Genomic DNA, 19,568 nt, shown 5'->3' on the forward strand with positions numbered 1-19,568 from the left:
TTATTTAGGTATTTATTTCCTCTCAGGATATTCATTTTGGGTCACTTCATGTTGATTCTAAGGCTAGCAATATCTCTATGAGCATATTAACTATAAATTTTTCCTGTTCCAGGTATTGTCTCTTTTTATCTGTTTATTTTTCCTTTGCCCATCTCCAGAATTCTTTCTCTTGAAGAGATAACTTGAGCTCTTTCCTCTGCTTGGTAAATGTTGATGCTTTTAAGACCAATTCCAAATATCACCCAATCTATAAATATTTTCTTACTACCTGAGCCAGAGTTGATTGCTCCCTTCATCTAACTCCCACAGCCCACTGATTATGCCTCTACCATGATATATATCATATTCCATCATCACATTTTTCACAAGTGTTTCTCTCAGGAGACAGAGATCCTCAAAAATAAGAACTATGTTTGAATATGTCTTTCTGTCTTGTAGCAACATGCACTAGCAAAAAAACTGAAGGTAGTCAATAAGAATGTTTTAAATGCTATTAAAGGAATAAGTCACCTTCAGTTTTAGACATGAACATAATTGTTTAAGTATAAATCTATAACCACCTCATGTAAAATGTCTACTGTAGATAGACCTCAACTTCATTACCATGTTATTTCCACCATGTCACCCATATTAAGTTCTATGTTTTAGAACCAAAATAGTGTTATTTCCCTGTCTCTAGAATTCTGAGTTCCTCTAGTTCCGCATCACGAGAGACCATTCCCCAGCACCTCCCTTATTGTGTTCTTTAGTGCTGTGGTCCCTTTGTGCCCCTTTCCCCTTGATTCATCCTACCAGTTCTCATGCCTGAGGGAGCGTGTCATTTTATTTTAAGCACCTGGCTCATAGTGGGTTTTGGAGACATTTTACTAGAGGTGCTTTTTAAGTGGAAGGAAGGAAGCCTGTGGAGGACTCCGTGGTCTGCTGAGACCTCATCCCGAAGGCAGAGTGTAACTGCTCAGGCAGCACTGTGGCTTGTAGGACTTAGGGAATCTTCTTGCAGGTGGGTTATCTGAAGGGAGTTCAGAGAGGAACATGAAGAAGCCATTAAATGAAGCTAAAGATACTTAGTGCTTTCCTCCTGAGGCCACTATGGGAGATTTTTATCCTGGAGGAAAGTATCTTGGGTAGCTGTAGGCCATCTCTGCCCAGCTCTCTTATCTGACCTAAAAAAAAATTCACATCTTCCCTTTCAAGTTTTCAGCTAAAAAAAAAAAAAGGAGGGCGGGCATTGCTTTAAAGCATCTAATAATGTCTAAAAGGACACAGAACCACACACACAAAATATAACAATGTCAATTTCCCGGTTTTAATATTGTACTCTATAATTATAAGAGATGTAATCATTGAGTAAACTGGGTGAAGGGTATATGAAATCTCTCTGTACTATCCCTCCAACTTTCTGTGAAGCTACAATTATTTCCAAAAAAAAAAGTTAAAGAAAAAAAGCAAAAACAAAAACAAACAAAAAAATACAATGCCTCAGGACTCATACTTCAGATATGTACAAAAATAAATACATGTTTAACTTTCATTTGGATACATTTTTAGCAATTCTGTTTTACCTGACTAAATACAGCTCACTGCCATAGTACAAATAATGTGATGTTTCATGAATTTTGTAGGATCTGAGTGAAGCAACTTTATTACCACATTTAATGTTGATCAATTTTTTAAAGATGAAAATCTGTATTTTTATAAATGGACCATTTCTAAGTATGAAATTGCTCATTTTCATAGAAATAAGCTACAGCAGAAGTGGATTTTACCAAGGGAAAGTTTAATTTCTCTGTAATATTGAAAAAATAAGCTTTCATTTTTTCCATTGTGAAAAGCTCATTCTTGAGCTAGCCCATTAAAGGGAGCCCAGTAGATATTCCACACAATTTCAGGAAAATAGTCATATTTCAAGCTGACGTCTGCTTAGTGATGATATATCTAAGTTAGAATCACTGACTCAAAGATCAACATTAACCCACTAATTTATAAATAAAGCTGATTTAACCCTTTCAGATCATATCATCTTTAAGATCCACAAATGCAAAGATCACTGTTTATAATGAATGCAATGAGGAAACTCTGGGCTTTGTTTATATATTTGCTCAATGAAAATTTTCTTCAAAGACTATAAAGAAAATCTTGGAAGAGGATTCAAAATTCTTAGACCTAAACAGTTGTGACCCCAATAATTTATAACATAAAATGTCAGAGGAAATGAGTCCCTGAATCCTCCTTGGAAAATGAATCTTTCCTGGGTTGGCAGCCTGATCCTATCTCAGCCAGCTTGTTCTTCAAACCCTTGCTTCATGAGAAGTAGAACTCTTTTTTTGTTTTTTCACTTTATAAACTTCACATACAATTTAAATGAAATCACTGGTGTTTGTAAACTAGTGTGGAAAATTATTAATAGTCTGGTAAATTATAAAATTACTTTATACTTTTTTTGCAACTCTAAATGAAATGCTTGTTTTTTTAGTACAGAAGCAGTTTATTAATATTCAGTATTTAAATTTGGACACTCTAAGGATTTGCCTTCATATAAGAAAATTATTACTAACTTATATTTTTAATCTCCAATCTTCCTAAGAAAATGTGTTAATTTCAAGATATGTTTTGAAATGAACTCTTTGTAACTAATTCTCTAAGCAAAGGAAAAATCCGTGAAGACTAGGTGGTCAGAGCAGGAAACTTGTTCATCTGAAGTATGTATTTCCTTTTAATGAGTGTAGAAAAAAAACAATTTAAGAAAATGTGTTTTATCTATTATTTATGTTCACACTTTATTATCTGTTAAAATAGAATTGCAAATTTCATAGAAATGGTTTGTGTTTTTTCTGCGATGATTTTGTAATTTGAAATATTTATGCATCCATGTGTGTGAATATTTTCCACTGCCTTGGTGTAGAATGCAGAATGTCCACCAGGTTGTGCTAAAACCTTTGCAATGTTTTGCTTTGTTTTGTTTTGTTTTGTTTTGTTTTTATGGTGAGGGGCCGTTTTAAATGCTTGAATACTTTTAAATGCTTTAAATACTTGATTGTGTTATTTCAGTAAACTATTTAGTATGTACATATATGTTTAAATCGCAAGTTTTCAGGTGCGTGATAATATCCTAGATCTCTGAGCTTACTCACACTTACTTAACACATCAATCATATTCTTACTGTGGAACGTGATATTTTCTAGACCATATTACCATAGAGCCTTCCCAAAGTGTGCCAGGCTGATAACTTCTCTTACTCATTCTAAGTATCCACCTCTATCTCACAGCTCTAAAGGTGGGTACCACTGGGAAGTGAGAGTTCCTTGGGTCAGGGTTTCCAAATGTAGATCACTTATCTCTAATTTTACAGGCATGGCCTTTTCCCCCATCCACCCAATACCAGTTCCTTTCTAGGCCAAAAATATATAAGAAATCAGAGGTTGAGTAAGATTTTTCTCTGCTTCAAATCAGGACAACGTTACACTATGTATCTAACTGATATAAAAATGCATTAATTGAAGCCCATTTGTGTGATGTATCTTTGGTTACTTAAGAGACTGAATCAAGGATTGTCTCCATCAAAGTAATTAGATATGTATTAACTGGCATATTGCATTCATGGAAGTATGGGTTTTTCACTTCAGCACCTTCTCTGGATATCTTTTGGAATAAATCATCAATTGAGGATAACTAAATAAAATACAATGGTCAACCAAATATATGTTTAATAAAGAAATAATTTTAGAAATACATAGATTTTTGAAATATATGCCTACATAAATCTATGTATATGTTTGTAACTACACTTTCTTTGAAACTGTAAAGATGGCTAATAACCACAATATTTCCTTATAAGAAATTAGTTCTGTCTTGATACAAGATATTTTCTGTATATTCTTTTCTTTGAGTCCCAAGTTTCTTTCTGCAGGCTGATTATCTTTAGAAATGGTGCTTCTAAGAATGGTGGCTTCAAGGTCTTCCCAGAATCACTCAACAGCTGGAGCTTGCAAACTCAAATTTCTTCAGAGTCTAGGAAAATAACAAAAATGAAAGAAGGCTTATAAAATATTAAGCAGTGACGGCCCCCAAACATGAGCACGCACACTCTACCTAAAAGTGTTCAAATTCAGTTATTTTAAGAACATGATTCTTGCCGGACACAACACACTAGCAGTCTGAAAACACGCCATCCCTGCTCCACATTTCATCGATCCTTTTTCTACTGTATGAAACTGCTGCTGTCCACTGCTCTTCTCTTAAAGGACGTCTGTTTCTTGACATTTATACATTCTAAGCTCCATAGAATGAGGGGGTTGAGGAGGAAGGGAGTGCTTCTGGCTTTCCAGTTAGGAAAACAATGATTTCTTTTTTTCCTTGTCATTTTTTTATTAAAGAAATTGTAAGTTTACAGAAAAATCATGCAGAAAATATGGAGTTGCCATATACCTTCTCCATTATTAACACCTTGCATTAATGTGATACATTTATTACAATTGATGAGAGAATTCTATTATAATTGCACTATTAGCTATATTCCAGTCTTTACATTAGAGTTCACTCTTTTTGCTGTATGGTCCTGCAGTTTTTTAAAAAACTTTTATTCTACTGACTATATACAACCTAAAATTTCCCTTTTAATCATATTCACATATATAATTCAGTGCTGTTAATTACATTCACAATGTTGTGCTACCATCACCACCATCCATTATCAAAATTTTTCCATCATTCTAAGTAGAAATTGTATAATTTAAGCATTAACTCCCTATTCCCTATCCTACCCTATCCTCTATTAACTTATATTCTAATTTCTGACTCTATAAATTTGCTTATTCTAATTATTTCATATCATTGACATCATACATTATTTGTCCTCTTTATCTGGCATATTTCATCCAACATGATGTCTTTTAAGGTTCATTCATGTTGTCGCATGTATCAGAACTTCATTCCATTGTATATATATTATATTTGGTATATTCATTCATTGGCCGATGGACACTTGGGCTGCTTCTATCTTTTGCAATTGTGAAAAATGCCTCTATGAGAACTGGCATTAAAGTATCTATTTGAGTCCCTTCCTTTGTGCATATATCCAGAAGTGGGACTGCCAGGTCATATGGCAGTTCTATTCTTAACTTTCTCAGAAACCACCAAACTGTCTTTCACAGTGGCTGTACCATTTTACTTTCCCACCAACGAGTGAGTGTTCCTATTTCTCCATATCCAAAACAATGACTTCTTTTATTCCATCTTACTTTGTGCTTGATACATCACTTTAACCTGCCTTGGCTCAGTTTTCCTTCATAATGGTTTCCTGGACTTTCTATTTAAGGTTGACATTTGCTTTTATAAGCTTCTATTACTAGTTTGGCTACCTACCTTAAGGATAAGTGTCTCAGGAGACTTCAAGCCATCCTCTAAGGCAAAAACTTCCCAACCTTGGTGTACCTTGACATCGATCCCCATAATCTTCACAGGTTTCTGAAGAGATTGGAATATTCATGCTTGCTATGTGTAGGGATAAGTAGCTTCATGCAGGAACCACATCTTCTCTAATTTCTATTAACTCCCATATGCTTTATTATTACTTTCAATTACTCTGTGCTCATGAGACAAACAAGTATGGGAAGCACTACCTTAAGAGAGAATTTGACTCCTTGGTTACATGGTAGTTTATCGCTTGGCTCAAATGGTCTGCAGAGCATCTCAACAGCACTGATCTGTTTGTATGAACCAAATCGATTTCAGACTCACTATTGCATGTCGGTGGCCACTTTGATTTATGGGTCTCAGGAGATGCAGACTCTGTACAATAGTCTTATCATAGAGAGTCTTTCTGCTTGCCGAGAAGGACTATTTATACCACCCTCAGGCTGTGGGGGGCAAGGAGGTTGCCACCAGGCCAGGAGCAATGTGCTCCTGAGAGGCAGACCTGTTTCTTCTAAGGCCTTTTCCTTCTGTTGTTTCACAAGCATTCTCCCTTTCTCAGCAGCTTCGTGACAAGAGGCAAAATGTTCTTGCTTTTTTAGACAAACATTTTTTTTCTCACGTTCAAACTGCTGCTGTCACAGGAGAAGGGAGTTCATTTTATCAATTGTAAGTACTTGACGTTTTTCTTGATGAACTATTTGTGAACCTGGCACTTTGAACCAACTGATTTCACAGCTTGAATTTTGGACCTTTCACTACTTGTGCATTTGGAACTCCCTGCCCCTCAACCTAGAGTTTATTTATTTACTTTTCTGACCCTTTGCCTCTTCTCCTTAGATAATTCTCTGCTCCTTTACTCTTGACCACAGATGTTCATATCTTACCGCTCAGATATGTAATTTTCTACTGCTTTGGTGCTTGTCCCTTGCTCTAATTTTAACGACTGCCTTGTCTTCTCAGGTGGCCACCGTTTGGCCTCTTCTGAGCCTCCCTACAGAATAAGCTCACATTTCTGACTAGTTTCCCAGTCTCAGCCTCTGCCGTGAACTCTACTCAGGTGACTCCAAAAATTATTCCTGGGGCATTTACATAAATATCGAGAAGAACTGTTCTCTTTCTCTCTCATATAATTTTTCTTCTGATAAAATACATTTTGCCTAAAGATAAAAGTCAGATCCTGTTCTACTTCTTGAACAACCCTGTGCCTATCATGTATTAGAAAGTGAGACTTGTTTGAGTCCTGCTCACCTTTTTCTTTCAAATGGGTAACTCTGGAGGATAGAAGAGCTTCTGTCTCTACCTTTCACTGCCTGGTGTGAATAATTTATTTTAATATACCATGTGATGGCAAAATCTGCCAGGTGGCATGGAATTCACTCATATAAAATGTAAGATGATTCTACCTTATTATACTTAGTTTTTAAAAGGAGGGTAACAACTGTTCAGTTTCCCTCAGAAAGCAGTGTATATAAATAAGCTTTTTTTAAAAAGAAATGATGGAAAAGCATCTTAAATGTTTCATTATAGTTTCTAAGGTGTTAACTTTTTCCTCTTAGGTGTTCAAGCCTTCTTTTTTATCTGTGTTACTATAGTGTACCAGTGTTGACTCTTACAAAAATTGCTTGACTTCCACTTGGTCAAAAAATATAAATAAATAGAGTTTCTTTACTCTTTATATATATTTCCTTTTATCGTAACTAGTGTCTTGACCATTTTTTTTTTTGCTCAAAAGAAACCCACAAAGGGAATCAGAAGGGGAAAAAGCCTAATATTTGTGCCCATTATTCAAACTCAAATTAATTAGATAAAATTAAGTTCTCTATAGCGCTCTAATAAGCTCAACACACAGCATGCAAAATACTTTCAGACATCTTCCCTCCACCAAGTTTATTTAAGGTTCTTTGGCAGGAACTTGTGCTGGAATAGGCAGCTGCTTGGATACATTCTACTTGCAATTTGACACCTAATGGCCTTCCTCTTGGCTGAGAAACTTCACAAACAGAAGGGAGAGATCACGGGACCAGCGCGCTCCAGGCAGCTGGGCTCTGTGGAAAGGAGGTGGTGGGCAGGGCAGTCCGATGGACACGGCTCATGGGCCGCTGTGTTTGAAGATGCAACAGACAATGAAATCTTCCTTTCTGAGGTATCCTCAGAGGTCAGACATTTTGCTTGAGCTTTGGGTGCAGATTGAACAGGGCTACTCATACCTGGCCCAGGTGGTTGCTTTCAAACTGCTTGGCATCCTTTTGGTGTAAGGTAGAATACGGCGGTCGGTAAAGCATGTTGAAGTTGAAACGTTGAGCCTTGTTCTCCCAATATTCTTATGATTTGAGGAAAGTTATGTCAGCATTCTTAGCTGCAATTTCTTATCTCTAAAACTGTATAATGTTAAAAGCTGCCATTTATTCAAGGCAACGAGCCAAGCCCTGTGTTAAACACTTTACATATTTTCATTTACTCCTAAATGAAAAGGCATCCAAGCAGCAGAGTTTGATTATGGACATGTTTTTGGACCTCTGTAAGCCCCAGTTTTCTCATCTGTTACCTGAAAATCCTGTGTGTTCTTCCCTTTCAGGGGTGTTGTGAAGATTACCTCAGATAATGCCCCAAAAGCCTTGCAAGAGTGATTGGTCTGTAATAAAAGCACATTCGATGATGGTTATTATTAACCGAACTCAAAAGGTAGCTTTTGTCCTCACTTCAAAGATGTGGAAATTGGTACCGGTAATGGTTACTCAGCAGTAGATCTGAGATTCAAGCTTAAGGTTCATCTACTATTTAAACTTAGCTGAAATCACCAGGCTAAATAAAATTCCTGTTGCCAGAACCCTCTCATTTCCTTTGCCTCCACTCCCACTCACCCTGCCTCAGCAGGGCCCACTGGTCTCTATGGATCATAGTAACATTCAGCTCAACTACTGTAGTTCCCAGACCGATCCCGACTTGGGGCAGGAAGTTCCAAACCAGACTCAGCTTCTCCATCCTTTGAGGCTGGATATTGAGTCACTCTTCCTGTTAGTGTTAACTCAGGACAAAGAGTTCCAGCACTGACCACAGAGCTCATTTGGTTCACTTAGGAGTCCCCGCAACAGTCTCACAAAGAAGAGGGAGACCTTTCCAGGCTGACCCCTGCCTCTTTGTCCCACTCAGTATCCTCTCCACCTTTCCCTTCTAGTTCTTCCCACTCTACAGTTCACAGCTCCGCTGTAAGCAACAATGGTGACATTATGATGAGCATTTTAAATACATTCCTTCTAATGTTTACTATATTTTTCAAGGTAACTGCTAGTATTTCAACTTTAAATTGAGGAATCTGAAACTTAGAAGGATTAAATAATATACCCAAGGTCATACAACCCTTAATATATATAATACTTTACATTTATTATTCACTGCTATATCTAAATCACCTAGGATGAGGTGGTGCAACCTCAGTACCATTGCAGCCAGTGAGGGTTGGAAAGGAGAGGAGAGTGTTTCACACATCAGCTCTGCCTTTAGCACATTATCTCCACTCTCATGCCATTGGCCAGAACATAGGTATATATGACCATACCTCACTGCAAGCGAGGCTAAGGTATGTGGTCTTTTTTCTATGTCCACACAAAAAATCAAGGATTTTATTGCTATAGAATTATAAAAGAGAAATCCGACAACTAGCAATCTCTGCCACAGCACTTCACAGTATTGTCATGAGTAATGAGCACTTTGACAAATATGACAGTGCTTTGTGAACCCTAAACCAAAGCACTGAACTAACACTAGCTGCAAATTTCTTCTGATGAAACCCTTGCAAAAGTCTTGGATTTTTACCAACTCATGGAAAATAAGTAAGGCATTAGTAACAATCACATTGTTTCCCCAGGCACCCCAATCTTCATTTCAGCTGGGTTTATGCTGCTGAGTGAAGTATAAATTGATGACAAACATTCTGAATTTAGAAGATTTTATCATTAGCTCTGCTGCTAAGTCATTTGGTTTCCATGTATGTCATCTTTTGTAGATTGGAGCTAAAAACAGAAAACAAATGAACTCGGATTTCCTACAGCTCTCCTTACCTGGCCAGGTAAACAACGGAGGCTGCTGCTAGCACTTGATACCAGAAAGCCTATGGCTTAGGAATTGAGTTGTTCAGGTATTGTATTTGTCTATGTTGACTTAGCCAAATGATGTGTCTGATCCTAATATTTGTCATCTGCAAAACTATGAGGAAGGATTCCATGATCTCTAAATTCCAGCAAAACAATAGCATTCTGTAGGTCTTCTTTTCCATAGGCACCAAATAAGAGCAGGATTAAAGGATGGTGGGCAATTGCAGCAGGCTGCCTTTTGGTGGTCTGAATAATCCAGTGTGGCTCACACCCCCGTCGTCGCCGGCTGGCACTGTCGGTTCAGCTGAGGTCCAGGCATAACAGGCCCGCCCTGCTTGCTGCCTCTGACCGAGGTGTACTGAAGGAGACGCGTGTGGGTGTTTACCCAGGCCCGAGCGCTGGGGCCTGGCTCTCAGCGCGCTGAGCTTCTCCCTTCTCGGAGAACTGGAATTCCCCAAGTTTCCCCCCAAATTAAAAGAACCAACAAACTGTATTACAAAAACAAACAGAATTTGTTTTTCTTTTAACAAATAAAAACTAATTTATGCTAAAGCTTTGTTGCCTTGGATCAAGCCAGTCGCATGATTCATTGCCAATGATTTTCTGTATTAACGTCTCAAGTTCGTCAAGCTTAGCCCTTGCTGGAAAAAGTATAGGGTTTGCAAGCCACTAATTGGCCTAAAACGCTCCTCTATTTTATGTAAACACACAGCATAGTATCAAAAATAGAGTTGCATTCATTAGCCTAAAAATCCAGCTCCCCATGTGAAACCTTTTTTTCATACCCCTCAAGATTTAGGTCTGCCTCTTGAGTTAAAGGAAAACTTGTTTTTTAAACTTGTACTCTGTAATTTCACCAAAAAAGATGGCTTTGATTTCTATTTTTGCCTATTAACGTATTTTATAAGCAGTGAGGCAGAAAACTAAAATCTTTCCCTCAGCTATTCAGTGCTAATGTTAGGAAAGTAAGTCTGAAAACTGTGCAGAATTAATGAGAGTAATGCTACTACTAATAAAGGAGAAATAACTGTGTTCCTGTGGATATTGCCACAGATCACTGATGAAATCTCTATCTCATTTCAGAAAACTATTGTTTGTGCTCCTTTGTAAGTCTCAGTCTTCAAGTCCACTCCATGCTCTCATCAATCTCAGCAGATGACTTCTTCCGCTGCATAGAGGGGTGGGTGATTTAGTGTGTGGCCTTGGCAGATCTTTACCTTACTCTCTGAATTTTCATTTCTTCAGATTCCCTTTTTCCTCAAAGTATTAATGGTTACTCCTCCATCCTTTTTCCACAGGAGGACTCACTACCTGATTCTCAGCAACATGTCCTCACACATACTCTATAACTATATAAATAAATTACTGTCCTCAGCTTCTACTTTTTCAACTTATGTTTCTCCTCAATATTTTTGAACTGTAAAAAGTTCTCCCCATTCTAGAAACAACACTATTTTACCATTCCCCCTCTCTCATCACATCCTATCTTCCTTGATTTAATCAACTCCATTTTCTAAAGTATTAGGTTATGAAATATATTCATTTCCTCATCCCTTACTCAATTTTCAAAACATTCACATCTAATATATACCTTTTACTCTTCTCCTAAAATTAGTCTTTTCATATTTAGTGGTAAACACTAATTTCCCAAGTTCAGTGTTTTCATTTAGTCATCATCCTATTTGACTTCCATAGCTTATGACATTATCAACACTCAACACTTCCACTCCAGAATCCTTTAAACTGAGGGAGATTTCAGTAGCCCATTGCCTCTTCCTAAATGCAACAGCCTGGCTTTGGACCTTTGAGCCTTGGAGGGTATGGTGGTTTGGAGCTGTAGGTACCCCAGAAAAACATGTTCTTAAACCCAATCCATTCCTGTGTTTGTGAACTCAATGTATGTAGGACATTTTTATGTTGTTACTTCAGCTGAGGTGGGGCCCACCTCCTTTAGGGTGGGTCTTAATCTTATTACTAGAGTCTTTTATAAATGGAATGAAATTCCGACAGAAAGAGAGAGCCACAAAGAAAGCAAATAGAAGATGAATATGAACGGAGCCCGGAAGAGAAGGGAATGCCACCATATGTTTGTCATGTGATAAGCTAAGGGCCCAGGATCACCAGCAGCCAGCTCCAGAACGTCCAGTCTTTAGACTGAAAGCATCAGCTTGAGGATGCCGCGATTCAGACTTTTTCTCAGCCTCAAAGCATGAGTAAATAAATTCCTGTTGTTTAATGGGACCCATTTCATGGTATTTACTTGTGCATCCTAGGAAATTAAAATGGAGGGCTTTGAAATTTGGAAAGGGACACTGATTTCACTAAGTGCAATGGGCCCTGCTGAACTATTCTTAATTGTAATAGGATGACTCCAATTTTTAACCACTTTCAATGAGGAGTTAAATTCTGCCTTAGCTTCCTTTATACTCTAGTATCCACATTTGCAGTTTCCTACTTTTCTATCTTGTCTTCCTCTGTCTCCTTCATTGGCCTCCTTTTCTATATTCTGTGCACTCAAAATAGTCACACTTATCTCTTAATAGCCTATTCCTTTGTTGATTTTATGAGCACTCAAAACTTTAGCTATCATCTTTACACATACGGTCTTCAAACCAAAATATATTGCATCAACTTCTCCCCTGAGAGGCCAGATTTACATTTCAATTTGTTACTTGGTATTTCTATCTTGATAGAATCCTAATCAAAGCCTCACTAATGTCTTCAGATTTCTTCCTCTCCCTCACTGTCCATGCTCACCAGGTCTAGTTGATTCTCCTTTTGCAAAGGTTTGAGAAGATGCCCATTCTTTTGATTCCTGTTGCCAACATCCTAAGTGTAATCTCTTACCAGTTTTTGACTAGACTATGTTAATATCACCTCATAGACTCAAGGACTCCAATTGCTCTTTTTAAAAGCAGTTTTATTGAGGTATATTCACATACATGATCCATCCAGAGTATACAATCAATGGCTTTTAGTTTTTCACAGAGTTGTGCATTCATTACCACAATCAATTTTAAAGCATCTTTATTTCTCCAAAAAGAAAAGCCCCATACCCCTTAGCAGTCATCTCCCAATCTGTTTTGCCCCAGCCCTACATAACCACTAGTTTCTGTCTTTATAGATTTATTTATATTTACATTTTCTATAAATGAAATAATACAATATATAGTACCTTGTTTCTGGTTTCTTTCACTTAGTGTAATGGTTTTTAAATTATTTTGTAAACTAGACAAGTTGTAGATTTACATAAAAGTCATGTAAAAAATATAGCTGTATGAATCAGCCAAAGGGGTGCTGATGCAAAATACCAGATATTGGCTGTTTTTTATAAAGGGTATTTATTTGGGGTAGGAGCTTACAGCTACCAGGCCATAAGGCAATAATTCTTTCCCTCACCAAGGTCTATTTTCACATGTTGGAGCAAGATGGCTGCTGATGTCTGTGAGAGTTCAGGCTTCCTGGGTTTCTCCCTTCCAGGGTCTTGCTTCTCTCTGGGTTCAAGGTTCCTTTCTTCCTGGGTTCAAGGTTCCTTCCAGGGCTTGCTTCTTCCTGGGCTCAGTGCTCTTCTCTTTCTAAGACTTGCTTCTCTTTCCTCTGTGAACTTACTTCCCAGGGCTCCAGCTTAAGGCTTCGGCATCAAACTCCAACATAAAGAACCCTCAACACTGTCCTTTGCCATGCCTTTTATCTGTGACACCCCACCCACCAAGGAGCAGGGACTCAATGCCCTAATGACGTGGCCCAATCAAAGCCCTAATCATAACTCAGTCATGCCCAGGTACAGATCAGATTACAAACATAACCCAATATCTATTTTTGGAATTCATAACCATATTAACTGCTACAACAACATTCCCATATACCCCACTATTGTTGATATATTGCATTAGCATGGGCCCTTTGTTACAAATGATGAAAGAATATCAAAATGGTACTAACAATAGTCTTTAACTTACATTAAGTATATTTTCCCGTGTACTATCCTATTATTAACACCTTGTATTAGTGTTGTACATTTGTTATAATTCATGAAAGAACTTTCTTATACTTGGACTATTAACTCCAGTCCATCATCCACAGCAGGTTCACTGTGTTATACAGCCCTATGTTTTTCTTCTAACTTTCATCCTAGTAGTATGCATGAACCGAAACGTCCTCTTTCAATCACATTCATGTACATAATTCAGTGCTGTTAATTATACTTACAGTAATGTGCTACAATCACCACCCACGATCCATTTCCAAACCTTTACAATCAACCAAAATAGAAATTTTGTACAAATTAAGCATCAGTTCCCCAATCTGTCCCCTGGTAACCTATAATCTAGATTCTAATTCTATGAATTTGCTTATTATATTAAATAATTAGTTCATATCATTGAGATCAAATAATATATGTCCTGTAATATCTGGCTTATTTTACTCAGCATAATTCCTCAAGGTTCATTATGTTGTTGCATGTATCAGGACTTCATTTCCTTTTACATATGAAAAATATGCCATACTATGTATATATCACATTTTGTTCATTCATCAGTTGATGGACCCTTGGGTTGCTTCCATCTTTTGGCAATTGTGAATAATGCCACTATGAGCACTGGTGTCCAAATAGTTGTTCAAATCCCTGCTTTCAGTTCTTCTGGAAATATACCTACCAGCAGACTGCAGGTCATAGGATAATTCTATATTTAGATTCCTGAGGAATTGCCAAACTGTCTTCCACAGCAGCTGCACCATTTTACCTTGGCAACAGCAATGAATGAGCATAACTATTTCTCCTCTTCCTCTCCAACACTTGTAATTTTCTGTTTTTTTTTTTAATAGTAACCATTTTAGTTGATGTGAAATGATATCTCATTGTGATTTTGATTAGCATTTCCTTAATAACTAGTAATGTTGACCATCTTTTCATGTGCTTTTAAGCCATTTGTAAATTTTGGGGGAAATGTCAATTCAAGTCTTTTGCACATTTTAAAATAGGGTTGTCTTTTATTACTGAATTGTAGGTTTTTTTTTTTTTTTAATGTATTCTGGTTATTAAACCCTTATCAGATATGTGGTATCCAAATATTTTTTTCCCATTGAGTAGGTTGTCTTTTCATGTCCTTGACAAAGTGCCTTGAAACCTAAGAGTTTTTAATTTTGAGGAGATCCATTACTTATTTCTTCTTTTGTTGCTTGTGCTTTGCCTAACACAAAGTCCTGAAGATGTTTCCCTACATTTTCTTCTAAGAGTTTGATAGTGCTATCTCTTATATTTAGGATTTTGTTCCATTTTGAGCTGATTTTCATATATGGTGTGAGGTAGGGTTCCTCCTTGTTTTTGTAAATGGAGACCCAGTTTTCCCAGCACCACTTCTTGAAGAGACTATTCTTTCCCAATTACATGTTTTTTTGTCACCTTGTGAAAAATCTTTTGGCCATAAATGTGAGGGTTGATTTCTGAGCTCTCATTTTATTCCACTGATCTATATGTCCATCCTTGTGCCATTACCAGGCTGTTTTGATTACTGTGGATTTGTAATAACTTTTAAGATTAGGAAGTATGAGTCCTCCAACCTCATTCTACTTTTTCATGATTACTTTAACTTTCCTGGTCCCCTCCCTTTCTATATAAATTTTTGATTGGCTTTCCCATATTTGCTGTGATTTTGATTGGGATTGCATCGAATCTATAAATTGTTTTGGGTCACATCGACATCTTAATGTTTTTATTCTTCCAATCCATGAATACAGAATATCATTCCATTTATTAAGTTCCTCCTTAATCTCTTTTAGCAATGTTTCATAGATTTCTGTGTATAAGACCTTTGCATCCTTGGTTACATTTATTCTTAGATATTAAATTCTTTCACTTGCTATTATGAATGGAATTTTTTCTTGATTTCTTCTTCCAATTGTTACTTGCTTCTGTATAAAAACACTACTGACTGATGGGTGCTGATACATTTATTAGCTCTAGGAGCTTTGTTATGAACATTTCAGGATTTTGTGAACAGAGGATATATCATCTGCAAATAAGGGAAGTTCACTTCTTCCTTTCTGATTTGAATGACTTTTATTTCTTTTTCTTATCGAATTGCTTTGCAAGAACTTCCAGTACATAACTGGAAGTAACAGTGATGACAGTGGACATCATTGTCTTGTTCCTGATCTTGGAGGGAAAGCTTTCAGTCTTTCATAATTTAGTAGGATTTTAGCTGTAGGCTTTCCATATATACCTTTGATCATGTTAGAGAAGTTTCTTGCTATTCCTAGTGTTCTATGAGTTTTTATCAAGGAAGAGTATTATATTTTGTCTACTGCATTTTCTGTGTTGATTGAGATGATCACATGGCTTTTTCCCCTTCATTCTGTTAATGTGATGAATTGCATTAAGAGATTCTCTTATATTGAACTAACTTTGCATACAAAGAATAAATCTCACTTGACTGTGGTGTATAATTCTTTTAATATGCTGTTGGGTTCAATTTGCTAGTATTAGTTGAGGATTCTTCATCTCTATTCATAAGCATATTTGTTTGTTAATTTCTTTTCCTGTGTTATCTTTATCCGGCTCTGCTATGTGGGTGAGGTTGGCCTTGAAGAATGCATTAGGGAGTGTTCCCCCCCTTCAGCTTTTTTGGAAGAGCAGAATTGGAGTTAAATCTCCTTGGAATGTTTGATAGAATTCCCCTGTGAAGCCATCTGGTTCTGAGATTTCATTGTTAGGAGGTTTTTGATTACTGATTCAATCTCTTTATTAGCAATTTTTTTTTTTTTTGAGATCTTCTATTTCTTCTTGAGTTAATGTAAGCAGTTGTTATATTTCTAAGAATTTGTACATTTTATCTAAGTTATCTAGTTTATGTTATACAGTTGTTTATAGTATCCACTTATAGCTATTTTTATTTCAACAGTATTGGAATAATATCCCCCTTTCCATTTCTGATTTTTCTTATTTGTATCTTTTTTTTTTTTCCTTTGTCTGTCTTGCTAAAGGTTTTGCTTTTTTGTTGAGGCGTGCTGCTTTTGCCTGTAGGGAAAATTCTGGAGACAGGTAACCCAAGGGAGGACTTTCCCAATTTCATCTTTCTCAGAACAAACAGGGCCAGAAACCCATGAAGGGGGTGCATACTGGTTCCAAAGTGCCTGTGGAGGGGGCCAGGAAGGACACCAAAAACTTCTCCAACAGATCCACAGAGCTGAGCAATTGCTGCCCTTCAGCTAACTCTTCCCTGCAGCCCTAAGGAAGCACTGCATCTTTAAATTTCCACTGCCTCCACACTTGTCCAAGAAGGGGTGTAAAATGGTACTGCTGCCTTTGTCAGAGGTGGGTTGAAACAATAGGTGCCCTCAGAGCCAAGATTCAACAATACAAATACACTAATCAAAAGCTGTGATCAGTTATTAGCCATTCACACCCTTATTCTAGGGGACGCATATGCATATATATATATATATATATATATATATATATATATGCATATATATATATATTTTATGTCCTTTTCTGTCAGCAGCCCCCAGCCAGGGTCTGTATCCTGTGGTGACCTACCATGATGGTGGTAGTAACCACCATGTGGAGAGAACAATTTACAGTTCTTTACCATTATTTATCAGCTTCTTTCTCTACTCTTCCAGGGATGCTGTACAGAGTCCTTTTAGTCTCTGGAACTTCATAATATTTCAGACAGTTCCTGCCTGCTTAAGAGTTGTTTTGAATAAAAGATAAAGTTTTGGAGTTCCCTACTCTCCCATCTTCCCTGGAAGTCTGTCAAATTCTTCTTTATGCTTATACAGTGTCTTCTTAATATCTTTTATCTCTTTATGTATGTTTTCCTTCCTCTCCTTTAATTGATTTAGGACATGATTGGTTAAATTTTCCAAATTCTGAGTCTCCTCTGAAATTTTAAATTGTTACCTTGACTAAGCCATATCTTCCTGTTTCTTAGTATGGCTTATAATATTTTGCTGATGTCTAGGTATCTGTTTATCTTTATGAGTTAACTCCAAAGGTCTGTTTCTCCCTCTTGTCTTGGGTTTTATTGTTTATTGGCTTTGTGTTAAGGCTTTTTCTCGGTGCTTGGTCTAATGTATTATGGACTTTTAGAATAGTCTGTCTTTGTTCAGTTTTTCTCAACTCTTTTTCATCCGATGCTTGCCCTGGATATGCAGACCAATTTTTTTTTTTTTTTTAAGATTTCACTTTTTGTGTAATTGTTTCACCTTCAGGAGAGAGCTTCCTTTCCTCTGTTCCTTCTCTGGGAGTTTTGATCTATTCTTTTTGTTTTTGTGAAGACTTTTATCCCCAGCTCCTCTGACTTGTTTAAATTCTCTCCCTCACTAAGTGCCCTGATTTCATTATACTTTTCAGTTCTGGGAGCCATTCAGTCTTAGAGCAGTTCTGTTTAACCCTTTGTTGTGTGCGAATTGTTTCTGCCTCAGGTTTCTTCCCCATTAAGGTATTCTTCCCTAGGGAACCAAATGGGTTCAATCCAAAAAGGTGGGCCACTTCAGAAAAGTTTAGTTTGCCTCTAGATAGTCGAGGTGTCTGAAACTGGATTAAGGAAACAACCGTTCTTGCCAGTCTTTCCATGGTGGCAGTTCTTCCATCCCACCCTTTCCCCCAGGGCACTCCTCAGTGGCTTGTGTTCCACCCTGGGTTTCTGCTAACTTAGGTGCAGATATGGGTGGAATTCTAACTTACTGCTGTGAGACATTCTACAGTCTTGTCCACAGTGGAAAGGACCTGGACATGCTGCTTCTGTGTGACTCCCAAGCTGTGCCGGATCAAGTGAAGGGGAGGGAACAAGAACTGCCAGCAGTCAAGGTGATGCAGGGTAGAATTTTCCTGCCTGATTTTTTCTGTTTCTTCAATTCAACATTTGTGGAGTTTTTATCCAGTTTCTCCCATCCTCCATAGTTCTAAGCAATTGGAATTTGTCCTTTTACTCTCTAAATCTCTGGGGATGCTTTTGTCAGGGGAGGTCTTATGTTGTCATGTTGATGACATCACTCCGGACTCCAATTTGCTCTTATCTTTGATTTATCCAACCCATTGCTCTCAAATAACTTTACTATAAATCATCATTGATCATAACTTATCTCTGTTCACATCTTTTTGTCAGTCTCCAATGGCTCACAAGGAAAGTTCAGTCTTTCTAGGTGACTTGAGACTCCCTACTTCTGTCATCTCTGCATGAGCTGAAAAGGTCAGCTCTGTGCATACGAAATATCATTTGTGTTTTTATATGCCTAGAACTTATTTCAGTGCATGTCTTCTATTTGGAATATCTTGATTCTGGGAAGGTGCTCTTTAAAATTTAGCTGTCATTTTATGTCCTAATCAAATGTTATCTATTCCAAGAACCATTGGTTGATCCAATGGCTTACTGACTTCCTCTATTTTATCTCCTTTGGAAGTAATTTTTCCTTCCACTCCTATCTTGCACACTTCAAATAATTTCCCATACTCAGGTTCATTTTATTGGGAACTAAAACATTTTTTATTCATTTCAATAATAAATATTGGAAGATAGGAATAAAGAGAGAAGGAGGGGAAAGGGAAGGAGGGAGGTAGATGAGAAAAAAGCAGAGTGAGGAGGGAGAGGAAGAGAACTATGGCAATGGTGGAGGAGGAAGATGATCAACAGAAAGAGCAAGATGAAGAATTTGTATCACCAGATATTAAGATTTTCAAAGCTGTTCAAATTAAAACATTGTGGTATTGAATGAGGAATAGATCAATAGACAGACCTGTGTATTTTGCAGTGAACATAATTTACTATAGACAAGGCAATGCAGACCAATGGGGAAAGCTTCTGACGCAGCTTATTAGCCATATGGAAAAGAGTTAAATTGTATCTCTACCACATATCATACACAAAAGTCAATTCCATTTAACTTAAGGGTTTAAATGCAAAAGGAAAATTTTTTAAACTTTCAGAAAAACATATAAGAGAAAAATTTTCTTGCCCTGGATAGAAAAGGATTTTGTAAACAAGATGCAAAGGGCAGCAATCATAAAGAAAAATATTCATGTATTTTATTACTTTATAGACAAAGACTTCTGTTTATTG

At 37.1% G+C, this 19,568-nt stretch overlaps 1 long non-coding RNA gene across 1 annotated transcript; it reads right to left on the bottom strand.

Moving 5' to 3' along the window:
- Positions 1 to 3,898: 3,898 nt before the first annotated feature.
- Positions 3,899 to 9,514, bottom strand: LOC139436304 (uncharacterized). The gene is made up of 3 exons (XR_011645524.1): positions 9,472 to 9,514; positions 7,959 to 8,045; positions 3,899 to 4,009 (listed from the first exon to the last, which is right to left on the bottom strand). It is a non-coding gene; the product is annotated as an uncharacterized lncRNA (long non-coding RNA).
- Between the last annotated feature and the right edge of the window lie 10,054 nt (positions 9,515 to 19,568).

The sequence above is a fragment of the Dasypus novemcinctus genome, chromosome 13, assembly GCF_030445035.2.
Source record: "Dasypus novemcinctus isolate mDasNov1 chromosome 13, mDasNov1.1.hap2, whole genome shotgun sequence".
In the NCBI taxonomy this organism is placed as follows: Eukaryota; Metazoa; Chordata; class Mammalia; order Cingulata; family Dasypodidae; genus Dasypus; species Dasypus novemcinctus.